The 16,744-nt window shown below is 40.9% G+C and overlaps 1 pseudogene; it reads left to right on the top strand.

The window, feature by feature from the left end:
- Nucleotides 1-5,707: 5,707 nt before the first annotated feature.
- Nucleotides 5,708-6,897, top strand: LOC139755700 (succinate-semialdehyde dehydrogenase, mitochondrial-like; annotated as a pseudogene).
- Nucleotides 6,898-16,744: the final 9,847 nt, after the last annotated feature.

Below are 16,744 nucleotides of genomic sequence, written 5' to 3'. Positions count from 1 at the left end.
TCTTGGCTGAGGTGGAATCCTACATACTTTCTGCTTGCTCTTTTTCCCTCAGTTTCAATGTGATCACTCCAGCTCGATGGCTGTTGCATCAGGGATAGAACATATCTGCGAATGAAACTCTACCTTTCCTATGAATCCTACTCCAGTTTCGATTCTGCTGGGAATCCCTAGAATATCATTTGTGAAGACAAACACAACTTCCTAAAATGAATATTTACGGAAATGACCTCTGACAAAGCTTTTTGGTCCCTTCCCAAAAACATCTCCAATAACTAATTTAGATTATTCTTTACTAGTCTCATCTGCCTGCAGTTTGCGTACGTTATTCTCCTCTAATTCTATCTAGAGTGGTTCTCTGTGTAGTCCTGATCTCACATCTTCTCTTTCAACCTATGCCTTCTATATTTTCCTGGTGCAGGGTTTTTCATCTACAATCCCAGTTTCAAGTAAACAAGATGAAAAAGCCCTCGAGTCCCAAGGAAATGTACCTTCAGGTTCGGTTCGATCCTTGTTCACCTTTCAAGGAAGCATTCCTCAAGAATGGAGATGGTTATATGATTTCCAGCTATTGCCCGATTACACTCTACTTATCTCTCATAATCTCAAGATACTTCGAATCTCATTGTCTTCTTGCTGATCACGAACTTGGCTACCACGGTTCAAAGTTTTCTGCAAATCTCCTTGATTTACCTCTGAAACCCTGGAGTTATGTTGATTCTTTTGTTGTGGCTTTTGATATTTCCAAAGCATTTGACAAGATGTGGCAAGTCATTTCTCTTCTAGATTTGTTTTCTTTGGCTTTTCTGCTTCCATCCGATCCATTGCAGTATCACGGATAGAACAACTTCCTTCTCTTATCAAGAGTGGTGTCCTGGAGGGTTCTCTCCTGTCACCTGTTTTGTATCTTCTCTCCATGAATGATTTCTCTTCATCATCTAACCTCTCTTCACTTTCACATTTTGCACACTTCATCTCTTTTTCCCGTCACTGATAGAAACATCATTCCTCACACCATCAAAGAAGTTGAGCAACGTTGGATCCGGTCTGTATTTTTATGGGTGACAGCCTGATGTTGGCATATGTAGGTGAGGGCTACCCGCTAGCCCTGCTTAATGGTAAAATCTCGTAATAGAAACTCCTCCCTTCCTTTCTTCTCGTTCTTGCCTTGATCATGTCTAACTGTTTTTTCCACGTTGGAGGCTCCGGTTACGGACAAAATATGAAGAGTTAATGAACGGAAAAAATGAGAGGAAAAATATGTTAAGAATTTGAAGGAAATGGAAACCGACCTTTTGAAAAGGTTCAGGTCATAGACACCAAACCGATCCACCCTAGAAATGCCTATAACTACACTGTAATTCTGACACATTAGCTTGACTATTGATATTACGTGGTCTAGCTAATGACGGGTACACACAACCAACCAGTTCTCGGGAGCTAAAACCAAAGCAATAACCGTAGAAAAGTAGCCTAGGGCACATGAGTCAAATTATGGGGTTAGACTAGTACAGCTGTTATCTTGAACTACTTTAGACTCTGTCCAGTATGTATGTGACATGTAAGTATATAGTCTGGAAACACTGCATTCGCAGCATAACATGTTTTGGTTTGCAAAGGCTGGCGTTGTTCTACAAATTCCATAAAGAATAATCTTTTGACTAGCTTCTTATATCTAAAGGGAGTTTAATCACCTCAGTATGGAGCATTATTCATATTACGGGTGTTTCTTCCTCCATTTGTCTATTAGCCAGAGTGGGATCAGAAGCCTTCTGTCTCGGTGATCCTTCACATGCATCACTTCTCCCCACCCATTTCTCTGTGTCTGCCAGGATGTTGATGCCCTTTCCTTGTTCTACAGGTGTTTTAGCCACTGATATTTCGAGCGGTCTTCTTGTGTTCCTGTCGCTGACGTTGGTCCCGTGCTACATGTTTGGCTTCTGCCATAGTTTATGTGATGACAGAGGCCACACGAAGTATAACCGCTATGATACCACCCTTATGATTCCACCTTTCCTCGGACAGTGAAGAAGTGGCATTCTCCAACATCTTTCCCTTTTCCTTTTATGCCTTAAGGAGTGAGTCTACAATCACTTTAGGAGTTTTTATCAATTTATCTTAAATCTTTGTATCTGATATTCTGTTTTCCTTTTCACCCGAGATGACCATGATCGGGGAGTGTTTTGCCCGCTCCAAGTCAGCCACCATCAGAGAATGATTGACACCTTTATATCTAAATCAACACATCACTTTCATCTTCTCAAACCCAATCTAATTTAAATTTGTTGTCTTGAGCTTTTTCTTGGTTACTTAATTTGATACCTATTCTCATGCCCTAAACGCATTAGCCTCACTCTATGCTCTTCAGAGGACTACAGATATGCTTTACATTAAGTTCACTTCATGAAAAAGGTTTCTGACGGCGGGGACCAATTTCCTCACTCTGCATGCTTTCAAGATACTTTGTATCTATTCTGTAGTACATGGACTAAAACAGAAGAACATAACCTGGGTGAGATCTCACTAGAGTTACAGCAAGGTGAAGGATAACTCACAAGCGAGTTACTAATAATTCTAGACAAAGCCAAGAAATTCATTTGCTATTTCTCTGGGCAACAATGGTGTCTCATTTTGAAACTTTCCTGTTCTTCCAAGGTACGTAAAGAAAGCATATCGTTTCATCAGTTTTCATTTAGGTCACATAAACATTTTCATAGTCTTTTTCATGGTGACAGTTGTACATACTTTTATATTAAGCTGTACTTAATCTTTTTTTTTTCTCCATTTTGATTGTTTACAACGTCTTTCAGCAGACTTCAGTTATTTTCATTTGAAAATATCTGTCCTACTACGTTGCACCATCAGCGACTTTACCTACTACATTTACCTCTCCCCGATATTTAGGTAATTAACATGAAATAGATAACAAAGCACGAAGGAATGCCGCTTGAGACTAATCTCTATGAGATTTTGCTAGTGAATTCTACTCTTAAGAACATGAACGTAACCATTTCATCAAAGTGCTCTTTCAGCCGCAGAGTGCTTCATGAAGGAAGTTCACTCTGCCGTTAGTTTGCTACAAATTTGATTTTAGAATTCAACACTCATCAACATCTTCACTGGGGAAGTATATGGAAAGACACTCGAGGGAAACAAATGGCAGATGTCATCACTAATTGTATTTTCTGTCTTTCGGACGACGATAGAACTTGTGTAGCCGATCGAATAGGAAATATATCCTCAGATATATCAGGGATACAATTTGGAGTTCTTATGACGACTCCTTGGCGAATGGTCACATGAGTACCAACCCTTCTCCATCTAAATTGGATAGTAAGAAAGCTGTTTGGGTGTCTCTTTCTTTTTAAAGTTATGCCATCGTAGATATGTCTGGGATGACCATACAGCCATACAAGAAGTTTCATAAAACATGATTACTGTTAAGGTGTCTGTACCCAAGGCCTATGGTTTTGATGGCATCTATCCCCGTGTACTGAAACAGTGTGCCTCTGAACTCGCACCTGCTCTTGCTCGTCTGTTCCGTTTCTGTTTAAAAACCAAAATTTTTCCTTCTCCGTGGAATCATTCATTTGTACAGCCCATCCCTAAGAAGGGTGACCATTCTGACCCCTCTTAACTATCATCCTATTGATTTGGCATCTACTATTTCAAAAGTCTTTGAATCCCTCATAAACTTCCATATCCTTGAACACCTCGAAAATCACAGTCTTCTCTTTGATCACCAGTATGGCTTCCGTCAGGTGAGATACACTGGTGATATTCTTTCCTATCTTACTAATGTCTGGTCATCGTCCCTGAAAGATTTAGGGGAGTCATGTGTAGTTGCCTTTGATATATTTAAAGCTTTTGACAGAATGTGGCATCGGGGTCTCATCTCTAAGATCCCCTCTTTTGGCTTCCCTCCCTCAATTTGCTCCTTCATATCTAGCTTCCTCTCCGGCCGATCTATCTCTGTGGTTGTTGATGGATCAGATTCTCCTCTTTTCTCCATCATCAGCGGTGTCCCTCAAGGTTCTGTCCTGCCCCCTACTTTTTCTCTTTTTTTTTTTTCTACGATTTCCTCTCCTCCACAAATAATCCAAACTCATACGCCGACGACTCGACATTGCATTCATTCACATCCTTCAGTTCTGCTCCCTCTTCTCTCATTCGAACTACATCTCGTCTTCACACAGCTTCCTCTATAAGCTCAGACTTGGAAAAGATATCTTGGTGGGGTACACAAAATCTTTTCAAGTTTAATGCCTCCAAGATCCAATTTCTACCCTTCTCTCTATCGAAAACTGCTCACAACTCTCGTCTCCCTTTTGACGGTTCTGTAATTCCACCTTTTGACTCAGGGAACATACTTGGTATTACTGTAACATCAACTCTATCTTGAAAACTCCACATTACAGGAATAGCTAAGTCTGCCTCAAAGAAACTGGGTGTCCTGTTTAGATGTCGAAACTTCTGAACAGTTACTCCGTTTATACAAGCAATTGATTTGTCCTCGTATAGAGTACTAGTCTCTTATTTGGGACGGTTCGAGCTCTGTATCCTTACTTGATAAAGCTGAGTCGAAAGCGACCCGACTTATAAAATATCCCAGGCTAAACTGCGAACTTGACCCCCTTTGCCCTACGCTGCAATTTTGGTTCACTTTTCCTCTTTTATAGGTATTACTCTGGTTTTCACTCCCGAGAGCTGGCTGCTTGTGTACCCCCACCACTAGCTAGAATACGCAATAGCTATGACCTAGCACGTTTCAAAAGATAGCTTTATCACTTCCTCCAAAATTCGTAGATACTTTCCCTTGTCTTTTCTTTTTACGTTTCATGACTTCCTCTATATTCTAATTAAGACCCTGCCGTAATGTGCGCTTTTGTCCGTGACTGGAGCCTTTCAACATAAAACAATTCATTAGATGAAGAATTTTTGACAAAGAACACTCAAATGGTCATGACCATCTGAGACACTAGTACTGACGGTGTAAGACGTTGGTCATGATGATATGAGACACTGGTGAAGACAGTCTAAGAAGTTGGTCATCAGAGCCTGAAAACGTGGTCTTGACGGTCTAAGTTAGTCAAGCAACTTCATTATATACAAGTGAGGGAAGGCTCGGGTAAGAATAACAATTAGACAAGCGGAAAGAGACTCCTGGCTTGCATATATATATATATATATATATATATATATATATATATATATATATATATATATATATATATATATATATATATATATATATATATATATATATGTAAATATATATATATATATATATATATATATATATATATATATATATATATATATATATATATATATATATATATATATATATATATATATCTTTTCTTTCTTTCATACTATTCGCCATTTCTCGCATTAGCGAGGTAGCGTTAAGAACAGAGGACTGGGCCTTAGAGGGAATATCCTCACCTGGCCCCCTTCTCTGTTCCTTCTTTTGGAAAATAAAAAAAAAAAAATAACGAGAGGGGAGGATTTCCAGCCACCCACTCCCTTCCCTTTTTGTCGCCTTCTACGACACGCAGGGAATACGTGGGAAGTATTCTTTCTCCCCTATCCCCAGGGATAATATATATATATATATATATATATATATATATATATATATATATATATATATATATATATATATATATATATATATATATATATATATATATATATATATATACGTTTTGCCTCATTATTACGCCAAGAAGCTTACATCGGTGGAAAATGGGTATCAGCATCTAATGGTAAACTCTTCCCTGTCACCAATCCATCCACCAGAAAGGTAATTGCTAATGTGCCTGATATGGATGAAGTTGATACACAGACAGCAATTGATGCTGCATATGAGGCTTTTCAGACTTGGCAAAGAACTACAGCAAAGGAGCGGTCACTTCTCTGCGCAAGTGGCACAACTTGATGGAAGAACACAAAGAGGACCTTGCATTGATAATGACTGCCGAGGCTGGCAAGCAATTGGTAGAGGCACGATGAGAAACTGCGTATGGAAGTTCCTTTTTGGAGTGGTATTCTGAAGAAGCTAGAAGAATATACAGAGAGGTGGCACAGAGTCCTACAAACAGTAAAGAGATGATCTTCCTTCGTCAACCTATAGGTGTTACATCAATGATAACACCATGGAATTTTCCCAATGCCATGATTAATCGCAAGGCTGCAGCTGCTTTGGCTGCTGGATGTACTTGTATCATCAAGCCAGCAGAAGATACACCATTGTCTGGACTTGCTGCTGTAGATCTGGCAGAAAAAGCTGGCTTTCCACCAGGTGTTCTCAACGTAGTAACTGCATCACGAAAAAACACTCCAGCTGTAGGGAAACTCTTGTGCACCAGCTCAAAGGTTGCAGGTATCTCCTTTACAGGTTCCACTGCAGTAGGAAGACACTTGTATGAATTCTGTGCACATGGAATCAAGCGAATTGGGCTTGAGTTAGGAGGCAATGCTCCATTTATTGTCTTCAATTCGGCAAATATTAAATCTGCAGTGGAGGGCCTCATGGTTGCAAAATTTAGGAATACAGGACAAGCTTGTATAAGTGCCAATAGAATATTGGTTCAAGAAGAAATATATGATGAATTTTTGGAAGCTCTAAAAGAAAGTGTCAGCAAAAACCTGATTGTTGGTGATGGTTTTGACAAGGGGGTCAACCAAGGTCCACTCATAAATGACAGTCAACTGAGAAAGGTGGAAAACATTGTAAATGAGTCAGTAGCTGCTGGAGGAAAGTAGCTTGGAGGAAAATGTCTTAAGAAAGGCAGCCTTTTCTTTGAACCAACTATCCTTAGTGAAGTAACTGAAGATATGTCATGCTTCCAGGAAGAGGTATTTGGCCCTGTCATATCATTGAAAAGCATTTGAGCCACTGCTGGTTTGGTCCAAGGCGGGCGGCACGGACATGCAAGACGGTCAGTAACGCTAACCGCGACACCATGGAGTGATGCTACTACTTTTGTGAATTAAGAACCATTGCAACACAAACCTCGCCAGGTGGTAGAGTGACCCGCAGTGTATCGAGACAGACTTCCCCAGAACTTTTTTAAAGGGGAAGTAAATGTTTATAGTTGTGTTACTGGAGTGATAGTTTTCATACATGGTGCTCTGACAAGAAAATAGTGAAATTGGAAAAGAATGTAGCTTAGGCATTGAAGCTTATTCTTTCATTAAAATGTGAACAAAGGGAGCATTTTTCATAGTGATAGAGATAGAAAGCCAAAAGGTGTTTTTCATGAATGTACTGGAAAAGTTGAGGTCTAGATAAACTTTTGGTCTGTCAAGGCTTTATTATGGCGGATGACCAACTACCTACCCTCATGTATCCAAGATATGGTTGTACTTTGTGTAATGAAGACAATTGAGAAACATCATAAGCCAATATTCCAGTTTCATGATAAGAGAAGTGGTCCAGGCAGTATGATACAGTGGTTAAATTGATGAAAACTACTATTGGCGTTTGTGTAAATAAATTACACATTTCCTTTTTCCATAGCCAGAGGTTGAACCATAATGTGACATTCATTTTTTTAATTTCATTTCAAGATAGAAGTTTCATTTTCTAAATCATTTCTTACATTTTTCATATATATATATATATATATATATATATATAATATATATATATATATATATATATATATATATATATTATCCCTGGGGATAGGGGTGAAAGAATACTTCCCACGCATTCCTCACGTGTCGTAGAAGGCGACTAGAGAGGACGGGAGCGGGGAGCCAGAAATCCTCCCCTCCTTGTATTTTTAACTTTCTAAAAAAAATGGGAAACAGAAGGATTCACGCGGGAAGTGCTCATCCTCCTCGTAGACTCAGGTTGGGGTGTCTAAATGTGTGTGGATGTAACCAATATGTGAAAAAAGGAGAGATAGGTAGTATGTTTGAGGAAAGGAACCTGGATGTTTTGGCTCTGAGTGAAACGAAGCTCAAGGGTAAAGGGGAAGAGTGGTTTGGGAATGTCTTGGGAGTAAAGTCAGGAGTTAGTGAGAGGACAAGAGCAAGGGAAGGAGTAGCAGTACTCCTAAAACAGGAGTTGTGGGAGTATGTGATAGAATGTAAGAAAGTAAATTCTCGATTAATATGGGTAAAACTGAAAGTTGATGAAGAGAGATGGGTGATTATTGGTGCGTATGCACCTGGGCATGAGAAGAAACATCATGAGAGGCAAATGTTTTGGGAGCAGCTGAATAAGTGTGTTAGTGGTTTTGATGAACGCGAGCGGGTTATAGTGATGGGTGATTTGAATGCAAAGGTGAGTAATGTGGCAGTTGAGGGAATAATTGGTATACATGGGATGTTCATGTTGTAAATGGAAATGGTGAAGAGCTTGTAGATTTATGTGCTGAAAAAGGACTGATGATTGGGAATACCTGGTTTAAAAAGAGACATATACATAAGTATACGTATGTAAGTAGGAGAGATGGCCAGAGAGCGTTATTGGATTACGTGTTAATTGACAGGCGCGCGAAAGAGAGACTTTTGGAAGTAAATGTGCTGAGAGGTGCAACTGGAGGGATGTCTGATCATTATCTTGTGGAGGCTAAGGTGAAGATTTGTATGGGTTTTCAGAAAAGAAGTGTGAATGTATGGGTGAAGAGGGTGGTGACCTTGGGAAAGAGACTTGTGTGAGGAAGTACCAGGAGAGACTGAGTACAGAATGGAAAAAGGTGAGAACAATGGAAGTAAGAGGAGTGGGGGAGGAATGGGATGTATTTAGGGAATCAGTGATGGATTGCGCAAAAGATGCTTGTGCCATGAGAAGCGTGGGAGGTGGGTTGATTAGAAAGGGTAGTGAGTGGTGGGATGAAGAAGTAAGATTATTAGTGAAAGAGAAGAGAGAGGCATTTAGACGATTTTTGCAGGGACAAAAATGGAGTTGAGTGGAAGATGTATAAAAGAAAGAGACAGGAGGTCAAGAGAAAGGTGCAAGAGGTGAAAAAGAGGACAAATGAGAGTTGGGGTGAGAGAGTATCATTAAATTTTAGGGAGAATAAAAAGATGTTCTGGAAGGAGGTAAATAAAGTGCGTAAGACAAGGGAGCAAATGGGAACTTCAGTGAAGGGTGCTAATGGGGAGGTGATAACAAATAGTGGTGATGTGAGAAGGAGATGGAGTGAGTATTTTGAAGGTTTGTTGAATGTGTTTGATGATAGAGTGGCAGATATAGGGTGTCTTGGTCGAGGTGGTGTGCAAAGTGAGAGGGTTGGGGAAAATGATTTGGCAAACAGAGAAGAGGTAGTAAAAGCTTTGCGAAAGATGAAAGCCGGCAAGGCAGCAGGTTTGGATGGTATTGCAGTGGAATTTATTAAAAAAGGGGGTGACTGTATTGTTGACTGGTTGGTAAGGTTATTAAATGTATGTATGACTCATGGTGAGGTGCCTGAGGATTGGCGGAATGCGTTCATAGTGCCATTGTACAAAAGCAAAGGGGATAAGAGTGAGTGCTCAAGTTACAGAAGTATAAGTTTGTTGAGTATTCCTGGTAAATTATATGGGAGGGTATTGATTGAGAGGGTGAAGGCATGTACAGAGCATCAGATTGGGGAAGAGCAGTGTGGTTTTAGAAGTGGTAGAGGATGTGTGGATCAGGTGTTTGCTTTGAAGAATGTATGTGAGAAACACTTAGAAAAGCAAATGGATTTGTATGTAGCATTTATGGATCTGGAGAAGGCATATGATAGAGTTGATAGAGATGCTCTGTGGAAGGTATTAAGAATATATGGTGTGGGTGGGAAGTTGTTAGAAGAAGTGAAAAGTTTTTATCGAGGATGTAAGGCATGTGTACGTGTAGGAAGAGAGGAAAGTGATTGGTTCTCAGTGAATGTAGGTTTGAGGCAGGGGTGTGTGATGTCTCCATGGTTGTTTAATTTGTTTATGGATGGGGTTGTTAGGGAGGTGAATGCAAGAGTTTTGGAAAGAGGGGCAAGTATGAAGTCTGTTGGGGATGAGAGAGCTTGGGAAGTGAGTCAGTTGTTGTTTGCTGATGATACAGCGCTGGTGGCTGATTCATGTGAGAAACTGCAGAAGCTGGTGACTGAGTTTGGTAAAGTGTGTGAAAGAAGAAAGTTAAGAGTAAATGTGAATAAGAGCAAGGTTATTAGGTACAGTAGGGTTGAGGGTCAAGTCAATTGGGAGGTAAGTTTGAATGGAGAAAAACTGTAGGAATTAAAGTGTTTTAGATATCTGGGAGTGGATCTGGCAGCGGATGGAACCATGGAAGTGGAAGTGAATCATAGGGTGGGGGAGGGGGCGAAAATCCTGGGAGACTTGAAGAATGTGTGGAAGTCGAGAACATTATCTCGGAAAGCAAAAATGGGTATGTTTGAAGGAATAGTGGTTCCAACAATGTTGTATGGTTGCGAGGCGTGGGCTATGGATAGAGTTGTGCGCAGGAGGGTGGATGTGCTGGAAATGAGATGTTTGAGGACAATGTTTGGTGTGAGGTGGTTTGATCGAGTAAGCAATGTAAGGGTAAGAGAGATGTGTGGAAATAAAAAGAGCGTGGTTAAGAGAGCAGAAGAGGGTGTTTTGAAATGGTTTTGGCACATGGAGAGAATGAGTGAGGAAAGATTGACCAAGAGGATATATGTGTCGGAGGTGGAGGGAACGAGGAGAAGTGGGAGACCAAATTGGAGGTGGAAAGATGGAGTGAAGAAGATTTTGAGTGATCGGGGCCTGAACATGCAGGAGGGTGAAAGGCGGGCAAGGAATAGAGTGAATTGGATCGATGTGGTATACCGGGGTTGACGTGCTGTCAGTGGATTGAATCAGGGCATGTGAAGCGTCTGGGGTAAACCATGGAAAGCTGTGTGGGCCTGGATGTGGAAAGGGAGCTGTGGTTTCGGGCATTATTGCATGACAGCTAGAGACTGAGTGTGAACGAATGAGGCCTTTGTTGTCTTTTCCTAGCGCTACCCCGCACACATGAGGGGGAGGGGGTGGTATTCCATGTGTGGTGAGGTGGCGATGAGAATGAATAAAGGCAGACAGTGTGAATTGTGTGCATGGGTATATATGTATGTGTCTGTGTGTGTGTATATATGTGTACATTGAGATATATAGGTATGTATATTTGCGTGTGTGGACGTGTGTGTATATACATGTGTATGGGGGTGGGTTGGGCCATTTCTTTCGTCTGTTTCCTTGCGCTACCTCGCAAACGCGGGAGACAGCGACAAAGCCAAATAAATAAATATAAATATATATATATATATATATATATATATATATATATATATATATATATATATATAGGTAGCGTTAAGAACAGAGGACTGGGCCTTTGAGGGAATACCCTCACCTGGCCCCCTTCTCTGTTCCTTCTTTTGAAAAAAAAAAAAAAAAAAAAAAAAAAAAATATATATATATATATATATATATATATATATATATATATATATATATATATGCATATATATATATTTATATAGATATATATGTTGTTAGTGGTTTTGATGCACGAGACCGGGTTATAGTGATGGGTGATTTGAATGCAAAGGTGAGTAATGTGGCAGTTGAGGGAATAATTGGTATACATGGGGTGTTCAGTGTAGTAAATGGAAATGGTGAAGAGCTTGTAGATTTATGTGCTGAAAAAGGACTGATGATTGGGAATACCTGGTTTAAAAAGCGAGATATACATAAGTATACTTATGTAAGTAGGAGAGATGGCCAGAGAGCGTTATTGGATTACGTGTTAACTGACAGGCGCGCGAAAGAGAGACTTTTGGATGTTAATGTGCTGAGAGGTGCAACTGGAGGGATGTCTGATCATTATCTTGTGGAGGCTAAGGTGAAGATTTGTATGGGTTTTCAGAAAAGAAGAGTGAATGTTGGGGTGAAGAGGGTGGTGAGAGTAAGTGAGCTTGGGAAGGAGACTTGTGTGAGGAAGTACCAGGAGAGACTGAGTACAGAATGGAAAAAGGTGAGAACAATGGAAGTAAGGGGAGTGGGGGAGGAATGGGATGTATTTAGGGAATCAGTGATGGATTGCGCAAAAGATGCTTGTGGCATGAGAAGAGTGGGAGGTGGGTTGATTAGAAAGGGTAGTGAGTGGTGGGATGAAGAAGTAAGAGTATTAGTGAAAGAGAAGAGAGAGGCATTTGGACGATTTTTGCAGGGAAAAAATGAAATTGAGTGGGAGACGTATAAAAGAAAGAGAGAGGAGGTCAAGAGAAAGGTGCAAGAGGTGAAAAAAAGGGCAAATGAGAGTTGGGGTGAGAGAGTATCATTAAATTTTAGGGAGAATAAAAAGATGTTCTGGAAGGAGGTAAATAAAGTGCGTAAGACAAGGGAGCAAATGGGAACTTCAGTGAAGGGCGCAAATGGGGAGATGATAACAAGTAGTGGTGATGTGAGAAGGAGATGGAGTGAGTATTTTGAAGGTTTGTTGAATGTGTTTGATGATAGAGTGGCAGATATAGGGTGTTTTGGTCGAGGTGGTGTGCAAAGTGCGAGGGTTAGGGAAAATGAGTTGGTAAGCAGAGAAGAGGTAGTAAAAGCTTTGCGGAAGATGAAAGCCGGCAAGGCAGCAGGTTTGGATGGTATTGCAGTGGAATTTATTAAAAAAGGGGGTGACTGTATTGTTGACTGGTTGGTAAGGTTATTTAATGTATGTATGAATCATGGTGAGGTGCCTGAGGATTGGCGGAATGCGTGCATAGTGCCATTGTACAAAGGCAAAGGGGATAAGAGTGAGTGCTCAAATTACAGAGGTATAAGTTTGTTGAGTATTCCTGGCAAATTATATGGGAGGGTTTTGATTGAGAGGGTGAAGGCATGTACAGAGCATCAGATTGGGGAAGAGCAGTGTGGTTTCAGAAGTGGTAGAGGATGTGTGGATCAGGTGTTTGCTTTGAAGAATGTATGTGAGAAATACTTAGAAAAGCAAATGGATTTGTATGTAGCATTTATGGATCTGGAGAAGGCATATGATAGAGTTGATAGAGATGCTCTGTGGAAGGTATTAAGAATATATGGTGTGGGTGGCAAGTTGTTAGAAACAGTGAAAAGTTTTTATCGAGGATGTAAGGCATGTGTACGTGTAGGAAGAGAGGAAAGTGATTGGTTCTCAGTGAATGTAGGTTTGCGGCAGGGGTGTGTGATGTCTCCATGTTGTTTAATTTGTATATGGATGGGGTTGTTAGGGAGGTGAATGCAAGAGTTTTGGAAAGAGGGGCAAGAATGAAGTCTGTTGTGGATGAGAGAGCTTGGGAAGTGAGTCAGTTGTTGTTCGCTGATGATACAGCGCTGGTGGCTGATTCATGTGAGAAACTGCAGAAGCTGGTGACTGAGTTTGCTAAAGGGTGTGAAAGAAGAAAGTTAAGAGTAAATGTGAATAAGAGCAAGGTTATCAGTTACAGTAGGGTTGAGGGTCAAGTCAATTGGAAGGTAAGTTTGAATGGAGAAAAACTGGAGGAAGTAAAGTGTTTTAGATATCTGGGAGTGGATCTGGCAGCGGATGGAACCATGGAAGCAGAAGTGAATCATAGGGTGGGGGAGGGGTCGAAAATCCTGGGAGCCTTGAAGAATGTGTGGAAGTCGAGAACATTATCTCGGAAAGGAAAAATGGGAAAAGACAGGGGAAAAGATGTGCGGAGAAGTTCATTGTCTGTACCATCCAGGATCTGACCGTGTGGGTCCTTTTACTGGTCACTTTCTTGTTTGAGGGAATATTGGTTCCAACAATGTTGTATGGTTGCGAGGCGTGGGCTATGGATAGAGTTGTGCGCAGGAGGGTGGATGTGCTGGAAATGAGATGTTTGAGGACAATGTGTGGTGTGAGGTGGTTTGATCGAGTAAGTAATGTACGGGTAAGAGAGATTTGTGGAAATAAAAAGAGCGTGATTGAGAGAGCAGAAGACGGTGTTTTGAAATGGTTTGGGCACATGGAGAGAATGAATGAGGAAAGATTGACCAAGAGGATATATGTGTCAGAGGTGGAGGGAACGAGGAGAAGTGGGAGACTAAATTGGAGGTGGAAAGATGGAGTGAAAAAGATTTTGAGTGATCGGGGCCTTGAACATGCAGGAGGGTGAAAGGCGGGCAAGGAATAGATTGAATTGGATCGATGTGGTATACCGGGGTTGACGTGCTGTCAGTGGATTGAATCAGGGCATGTGAAGCGTCTGGGGTAAACCATGGAAAGCTGTGTGGGGCCTGGATGTGGAAAGGGAGCTGTGGTTTCGGGCATTATTGCATGACAGCTAAAGACTGAGTGTGAACGAATGAAGCCTTTGTTGTCTTTTCCTAGCGCTAACCCGCACACATGAGGGGGGAGGGGGATGGTATTCCATGTGTGGCGAGGTGGCGATGAGAATGAATAAAGGCAGACAGTGTGAATTGTGTGCATGGGTATATATGTATGTGTCTGTGTGTGTATATATATGTGTACATTGAGATGTATATGTATGTATATTTGCGTGTGTGGACGTGTGTGTATATACACGTGTATGGGGGTGGGTTGTGCCATTTGTTTCGTTTGTTTCCTTGCGCTACCTCGCAAACGCGGGAGACAGCGACAAAGGAAAATAAAAAATAAGAAATGAAATATATAGATATATATATATATATATATATATATATATATATATATATATATATATATATATATATATATATATATATATATATGTATGTACTATTTCATTATTCTATATAATCTCAGGGGATAGAGCAGAAAGAATGCTTCCCACGCATTCCCCGCGTGTCGTACGAGGCGACTAAAGGGGACGGTTGTTGGGGGCTAGAAACCCTCCCCTCCTTGTATCTTAAATTTCTAAAAGGAGAAACAGAAGAAGGAGTCATGCTAGGAGACATTAGAAGCATGTTTGAGGAAAAGAACCTTGGTATTTTGGCCCTGAGTGAAATGAAGCTCAAGGGTAAATCGGAAGATTGGTTTGGGAATGTCTTGGCAGTTATGTTAGGGGTTTGTGAGAGGACAAGTGCAAAGGAAGGAGTTGCATTACTCCCGAAGCAGGAGTTGTAAGAGTATGTGATAGATTTTAAGAAAGCAAACTCTAGATTGATATGGGTAAAACTAAAAGTGGATGTGAAGAGATGGGTGATTATTGGTGTCTATACACCTGGACATGAGGAGAAAGATCATGAGAGGCAAGTGTTTTGGTAGCAAGTGAGTAAGTGTGTTAGCAGCTTTGATGCACGAGACCGGGTTGTAGTGATGGGTGATTTGTATTCAAAGGTAAGCAATGTTCCAGTTGAGGGTATAATTGGTGTACATGGGGTGTTCTGTGTTGTAAATGGAAATGGTGAAGAGCTTGTAGATTTGTGTGATGTAAAAGGACTGGTGATTGGGATACCTTGTTTAAAAAGAGAGATATTCATAAGTATACATATGTAAGTAGGAGAGATTGCCAGAGAGCGTTATTGGATTAAGTTTAATTGATAGGTTCGTGAAAGAGAGACTCTTAGATGTTAGTGTGCTGAGAGTGGCAACTGGAGGGATGTCTGATCATTATCATGTGGAAGCGAAGGTGAAGATTTGTAGAGGTTTTCAGAAAAGAAGAGAGAATGCTGGGGTGAAGAGAGTGGTGAGAGTAAGTGAGCTTGGAAAGGAGACTTGTGTTAGGAAGTACCTGGAGAGACTGAGTGCAGAATAGAAAAAAGGTGAGAGTAAATGAAGTAAGGGGAGTGGGGGAGGAATGGGAAGTATCTAAGGAAGCAGTGATGGCTTGCGCAAAAGATGCTTGTGGCATGAGAAAGGTGGGAGGTATGCATATTAGAAAGGGTAGTGAGTGGTGGGATTAAGTAAGATTGGTAGTATTAGAGAAGAGAGAGGGGTTTGAATGGTTTTTGTAGGGAAATAGTGCGGAAAGATTGGGAGATTTATAAAAGATTGACTCAGGAGGTCAGGTGAAATGTGCAAGAGGTGAAAAAGAGGGTAAAAGAGAGTTGTGGTGAGAGAGTATCGTTAAATTTTAGGAGAAATAAAATGTATTGGAAGGAGGTGCATAAAGTGCGTAAGACAAGAGACAAATGGGAACAGTGAAGGGGGCTAATGGGGAGGTAATAACAGGTAGTAGTGAAGTGGGGAGATGGAGTGAGTATTTTGAAGGTTTGCTGAATGTGTTTGATGATAGAGTGGCTGATGTAGGGTGTTTTGGTCGAGGTGGTGTGCAAAGTGAGAGGGTAGGGGAAAATGGTTTGAAAACAGTGAAGAGGTAGTGAAAACTTTGCCCACGCCTCGTAATCATATAACATTGTTGGAACCACTAATTCTTCAAACATACCCATTTTTGCCCTCCGAGATATCGTTGTCGCCTTCCACACATTCTTCACCTCCCAGTACCTTCGCCCCCTTCCCCACTCTGTGACTCACTTCCGCTTCCATGGTTCCATCCGCTGTTAAATCCACTCCCAGACATCTAAAACACTTAACTTTCTCCAATTTTTCTCCATTCAAACTTACCTCCTAATTAAGTTGAGCCTTACACCTATTGAACCTGATAACCTTGCTCTTATTCACATTTACTCTCAGCTTTCTTCTTTCAAACACTTTACCATACTCAGTCACCAGCTTCTGCAGTTTCTCACGCGAATCAGCCACCAGCGCTGTATCATCAGCGAACAACAACTGACTCACTTCCCAAGCCCTCTCATCCACAACAGACTAAATACTTGCACCTCTCTCCAAAACTCTTGCATACACCTCCATAAGAACCCCATCCATTAACAAATT

Source organism: Panulirus ornatus, chromosome 19 (genome assembly GCF_036320965.1).
Source record: "Panulirus ornatus isolate Po-2019 chromosome 19, ASM3632096v1, whole genome shotgun sequence".
Classification (NCBI taxonomy): domain Eukaryota; kingdom Metazoa; phylum Arthropoda; class Malacostraca; order Decapoda; family Palinuridae; genus Panulirus; species Panulirus ornatus.
This window is presented reverse-complemented; position numbering and strand designations above follow the sequence as displayed.